This window comes from Branchiostoma lanceolatum, chromosome 6 (assembly GCF_035083965.1).
Source record: "Branchiostoma lanceolatum isolate klBraLanc5 chromosome 6, klBraLanc5.hap2, whole genome shotgun sequence".
Taxonomy (NCBI): Eukaryota; Metazoa; Chordata; class Leptocardii; order Amphioxiformes; family Branchiostomatidae; genus Branchiostoma; species Branchiostoma lanceolatum.
The window spans coordinates 4,651,886-4,658,522 of NC_089727.1; the positions used below are offsets into that span (position 1 = coordinate 4,651,886).

General features: G+C 40.9%; 1 long non-coding RNA gene across 2 annotated transcripts; it reads right to left on the reverse strand.

Moving 5' to 3' along the window:
* Nucleotides 1–1,048: 1,048 nt before the first annotated feature.
* LOC136436219 (uncharacterized) lies at nucleotides 1,049–4,038 on the reverse strand. Of its 2 annotated transcripts, XR_010756021.1 has the most exons (4): nucleotides 3,447–4,038; nucleotides 2,637–2,885; nucleotides 2,465–2,526; nucleotides 1,049–2,344 (listed from the first exon to the last, which is right to left on the reverse strand). It is a non-coding gene; the product is annotated as an uncharacterized lncRNA (long non-coding RNA). The 2 variants fall into 2 exon arrangements; XR_010756020.1 differs by lacking the exon at nucleotides 3,447–4,038 and having other exon boundaries at nucleotides 2,637–2,961.
* Nucleotides 4,039–6,637: the final 2,599 nt, after the last annotated feature.

Genomic DNA, 6,637 nt, shown 5'->3' on the forward strand with positions numbered 1-6,637 from the left:
TGTTTTAAACGCGAACTCAAAAACCAACGCGAACACTCCATTTTCTTACTACGGCGAAATCAAATTCCAGCGAACATTTCTGCAATTACAGTAGTCCAAGACGTATGTCCTTGGTTGACCGAAGATCTCTTGGTGCATGCAGGGTAGGACAACTGAAAATATGATGATGCGTGGCGCGACATCGGGAAAACAGATAACAGGATACTTGTAATAGTACGCTTACCATAGGTAGAGTTATTACGCCAAGTCTAGCCACGGTCTTTGTACACTTCATCAAACACAGTTTTGGCAACCTATTTGTAGTGCAGGTAGATTTGACCGACATGCATGTCCCTGTCTTGTTAACTTTAGCAAGAAGAATGAAAGGGACTCTAAATAATATCCTGTTCAATGTCTCCTTAATGTTATCATTTAACCAAGATTACGGTGTGTAACTAAGCTTACGCAGGTCAAACGTTCTTTGAGAATGTTCTAAAAGTGTCCACCGACATGGAAAGCCTTTCAGTAGGTCATTGCGTTCGCAGAGCCCTCGAGGGGCGAGCCATCTTGATAACGATACAGATGTTATCTGGATAATGAGGCGCAATGCCTCCTTAATTATAGTCAACAACAACTTTCTGCAACGATACTGTGTCCTTTGAGATTCCGATCGGGATATACATAATATATACGACTGATAACCAATACAAATAAAAGTTCCTTAAAATAAGCCTCGGGTCACGGTTTTCACCTTGTTGTTGATTTTCAGGATAACGATAAGGACAAATGACAACACGCAAGCTACATACCTAGCTTGTGGTATGTAGGCAAAACTAAAGATGAAAGAATGAAGCTCTTAAAGAATATCCTTTTAACCCCTTAATATTATCGTTTTTTTCTGACATCGTTTCCACATTACCACGTTAGGGAGGCCAAAGTGAAAAGTTCCTGGGAAGCATTTTTGAAGGCACATTTTTAAAGATCTAATCATCATAAACAATTCGTCTATATGCTGTCCATAGCTCTTACCAAGGTGAATAACCACTGAAAATTTCAGAGACGTGCGATGTTGGGAAGTACTATTTTATTGATGTTGAAAATGGGAAATATCACATATTTTGCTGCAAAAATGCAGAAAAATTTGCTCACAAGTAAGGTTTAAATAACCTAATAATCTAAAAACTAAGTATTGTACAGGCTTCTTCTTGCAGATATGCAATAAACCATGTAGGGTCATGCTATGTACACAAGACTGACCTTGCCAGACATGTCATACTTAATATAATGTACCTGTAATTAGTGACATTGGTTAAAAACGAACACGAATTGAGGCCAAAAACAGAGGTGGAAAAATGAAATTTCTTATTTTTGGGTCTACAAAGCTGGTTTTGGACTCAAAAGATGCCTTTTAGTACCAAACACATGAAATGATTAAAAAAATTCAAATTCACCTTTTGATTTTTGTTATTTATGCAAATTTATGAAAATATCGAATTTCGCAAAAAATGCTTTTCTGACATGTTTGTCCTCTTGTATCTCATGCTTCACATCCCAAACACTCTCAAGAAGGCTAATACAACATAACCTATATCAGTGCTATCATAATCAAAGCAGACTTGCTATATATCATGTTCATTTCCAGAAATAAGCTTTATCGAAAATGACATTTTGTTCCGATTCCTGAAATATTGTAACACATGAACCACTTCAGCCAACTCAAAACACCACTTCCAGTAGATTTAGAACTTCAACTTTTCAATTACAATGTCACTATATAATATATGTCACAAGTGTTTGACAACAATAAGACAAAGCAATATATAACCTGAGAAAAGAATGCCTGAAGATGGCACTTTTGATAAAATGCCCCCCTCCCCATCCAAAACAATGCAACATGAGCCACTTTTGAGCAACTCAAAATTGCACTTCTAATGGTCCTGGAGGCTCAGATTTTCGCTCACAGTGTGACATGATGCTATATTCTACTTACATACTGCACAAAGAAACATATTCTATACATATCCTGAGAAATTAACACTTTAAAATGGTATTTTGGATAAACCGCCCCCCCCCCCCACCAAAACAATGCAACACGAGCCACTTTTGACCAACTCAAAATTGCACTTCTAATGGCCCTGGAGGCTCAGATTTTCACTCACAGAGTGCCATGATGCTATATTCTACTAACATCATACACAAATAAACTTATTGTATACAGAAAAAGAGAAAATCATATTTGAAAATGTTTTTTTCTAACTGCCCCCCTCCAATCCGAACAATGCAACATGTCATGTGACATGGGCCGGCCGCTTCTTGGACGACGAAACTGAGCGAAAGGTATCCCCGTCTCTGGATTCACTGCTCTCTGCAGGAGATACAGAAAGAAATTGCATATTGAGCTATAAAAAGATACAATACATATAACAGTCAATACAAAGCAAAGGCACCATAGTAATAAAGAATAGTGTCATATAAGTTTGTTCACCTTTTCTTACAGAAGACGAAGCTGAGCTAGAGGTGTATCCTCGTCCTTGGAATTGCTGCTCTCTGGAGGAGATACAGAAACAAAAGATATATTTAACAATAAAAGAAACAATATTTTATACTTAATAAAAATGTACAAACTTGAGTAAAATAAGTGATTTAACTCAGCTCACCTATCGGTACGGGACAATGTCACTGAAGCTGAGCTAAAGGTGACTCCTCGTCGCTGGATTCGCTGCTCTCAGCCTCAGGACCGTGATCCCCTTTATCCAAGACAAAAACATGTGTTCTGGCTTGGATCCTTTTACAGGTGTCTCGGTGTATGCATGCTTACTTGTAGCAAACATTTCGATGACATCCTTTTTGTGACAGATGATGTACCCCTTGTCCGCCTTGACCTTGGAATGGATTCATCTTCAAGCCTAAATTGGATAAATTACAGAAGGAAGTAATTATTAGAACAGATGTAATGAATTTGATGCATGGTACTTAGGCCCTACAAACAATCAAGTCATTCCTAAAGAGAAATTTGTTTTATTTTGAACCCTGGAAGGGTAACCATTGGGTACTAATATATAGTAATGTGTTTCTCACATGTAAAGAACACAACAAAATAATTTCCCAAAATGTGAGGCCAAAGTTATCACTTACCCTACCACAGTCAGCAAATGAATTTAAAACCTAGATAAATAGAATTAGGAGTGAATCACGTACACTATATTTGGCTAGTTCGAGACCGGGATGCTACATGCAGAACTGTCCCAAAGATAATGAAGGAAGGCAAAATGGGGAACATGAATTTCTAATCAGAATCATCGTGCGCCCCCCTCCCACCACCTAACACAACAAGAAAATGTTCTAAATTCGCCGTCAATTTGTGAGGTATAAGACAAAGAAAACCTACCATATAATTCCCATAAACTACATACACGTGCTTTGATTGTACTTTGGGTTAAAAAATCAACTACGTGGCCACAACTCACCCAAAAGTTCCGGCGTTCCGGACAGCAGCAGAAAATGGCGGGTGGTTGGGAGTGTTGTCTTCTGGGTGCCTCCGGCAGACACTCGCCGCGCCGATGGCCATCGCACGAGCATACTTGCTTCAAAAGTCATAAAAATCCACAGAAAGGTGGAAAACATTACTATCTACCTGTACATTCTATGCGGAACTGTGTATCTTTACGGAATTTTGTGCTACGACTTGTGGAAAAATGACCTATTTTCTACACCGCACGCACCAAACTTACACTGCACCACGCTATCCCCGCATGGGCAAGTTGGTTTCTCCCGAATACTAGCTTTCAGAAGCTGGTCGTGGATTGGCTGTGCGATTTTAGACAGCGAAGCGACGACCTATCAAAAATAGTATTACATCCAGGCCCATTCCGGGCGCGCGCACTCTGAAATACGGGTATAGGATTTAATACATTAGCGCGGGTGCCATTTTGAATACGCGGACGGCCCGAGCGGCGTGAAAACGGCCTTATGTACAGTTTTCAATTTGCGATAAAACTTTATGTAGAGGGTTATACTTCACCAAACTTGGCAGAGTTATAGAACTTTTTACGTTCTTTCAGACTATGTTTTTGGATTTTAGGATTAATTCGATATTTTTTAGTATTGATGTAGCGGAACTGCCCCTGGTGTTAACATTTCACTTTGGCCTCCCTAACCACGTTACAACCAGCCAACCAACCAACCAACCAACCAACCACTAACTAACCAACCAACCAACTAACTAACTAACTCTTATGTCATTTTACTACAAAAACAATGTATTTAAGCCTTGCGTCCTTTGTAGAAGCCTCACCCTCAATGTATTCAATAGGCACCGTCAAATCTTACGACGTTATGGTCACACCGTTAAGCAATTTGCTGGAACTCAGTCATTGGCTCATTATTGCACTGACGGATATCTTCTTCCTCCTCCTCTTTTCTCCAGTGCCGTCCTCTCACACGACAGACCATCTCCTTATATTAGTATTTTAAGTTAGGCGATGCTGATTTGATTATATGGATGACATCCTTTGGGAACCCCAAAACTGATGCGAGCGTGCGAATAAAAGAAAAAGGTTGGCAAAAAAAAGTTGTCTTTATTATGAAATCTACGTGGTCAGGAAGGCTCAACAAATGACTATCACACAGACTATGGTGAATAATAGATTCTTCATTTTTATTTCTTCAAATCTTCTTCATTTTGCATCTGCTTTGTGCGATGTAACAGTATAGTCGAAAACTTTTTTCTATTTCTGGAAACGGACGAAAATTGATGAGCGCGCCGATGTCATCCATAGAATCAAACCAACATGGCCTTATCGTCAGTGTTGCACCGATCAACGGGATAACGATAAGAACAAATACTTCTGATATTTGAAAAAAAAAAGAACACTGACATTGACACATGAAACAGCAATATTCTAACTAAATCTATCAATTCCTCTTTTTCCATTTGTTTGATCAGAACGCGAAGAGGACAGCAACACGACTACCATGCATCTTGTCCATTTTCCCTGATAAGATATCTATGACAACAACCTAGCCATTTCACAGTGGTGACTCCCAGAAATGCGTTTTATGTCGCAGCCTTCAAAAAGCAAGGTGCCACTTAAGCATACCTTCTCCGTGAATCCGAACACAAGGTCAAACCTCTTAGGTCCTCCATCAGCGATCGGTGTTTTGATATCGACTGGCACGTGAAACCATGAGTCACGTGAAATCTCGTGAGATAATAAGAGAGGTACAGGACACCTGTGGGTCATGGAACTGGAGCCCCTACCCGCAGGGGTAGGGACAGACCCCGGTCTCAAGTTCTCAATCAGTGATGCTTTGTTTTGATTTTGACTGGCACGTGAAACCATGAGGTCACGCCAGGTCTCGTGAGACAATAAGAGAGTTACAGGACACCTGTGGGTCATGGAACTGGAGCCCCTTCTTGCAGGGGTAGGGACGATCCCCGGTCTCAAGTTCTCGATCAGTGATGCTTTGTTTTGATATCGACTGGCACGTGAAACTATGAGGTCACGTAAAATCTCGTGAGACAATAAGAGAGTTACAGGACACCTGTGGGTCATGGAACTGCAATGATCCCTCCCCCCAAAGGAATAGGAACGGACCCCGGTCTCAAGTTCTCGATCAGTGATGCTTTGTTTTGATTTTGACTGGCACGTGAAACCATAAGGTCACGTGAAATCTCGTGAGACAATAAGAGAGTTACAGGACACCTGTGGGTCATGGAACTAGAGCCCCTTCCCGCAGGGGCAGGGACGATCCCCGGTCTCAAGTTCTCAATCAGTGATGCTTTGTTTTGATTTTGAGAGGCACGTGATCATGAAACCAAAAGGTCACGTGAAATCTCGTGAGACAATAAGAGAGCTACACATGGGACACCCGTAGACACGGCCGTGGGTCAGAGAACCGGTGCCCCTCCCCGCGGGGGTGGGGACGAACCCCCGTTGTGGGGCATTGACAGCTACGCCCCGGTAAAAGGTGGCCAAGAAAGATCAGCGAGGAAAACTGTACCTGCTGTACAAACAACAGAAAGGACGACTCGCAAGAAAACAGTCACTCAAGCTACTGGATACAGATTAGAGGACACGGTCACTATATATATTTATAACCTGGATGTCATTGACGTAGGCTGTTAGAAAAAAGCCATGATTGCCATGATTTTACACATGTTGCTAGTGTAGACAAATCAGTTTAAAGAGGTTCAAAACGCAATATCTTTCTTGTAGAGGAGGAAACTACTAGTGTCTGCCGCGCGGGGATAATTTCCCCTCCCCCTTCTACAAACTTCTAACGTTACAGGATTTAAGAACGAACCACGAAGATTTAATCAACTGGACGAAATATTTCCTCAAATGCGTTAAGTGCCAATGAAATGAAATGTCCTCTATCATTCGCGTAAGCGGGTCTTTTTCTGAAAATATCAATGTAATCTCAAATCAACCGTCTACTGTGTGCTCTTTGGTGGGACAAATTAGTAACGGGTCGTCACTTCACGGAAATGACTTCCCCACTATAGCTAGTATTGCAAGAGGTTTATTTTTTACTTTCTGTGATGTTTTTAGAAGACTAATTTTTACGTGAATTATAGAGGGAATATCATTTCACTGATGCTTTAAATCCCGGACAAAAAACTCTGTACTACCGCCAGACTGACAGTGCACTGTCT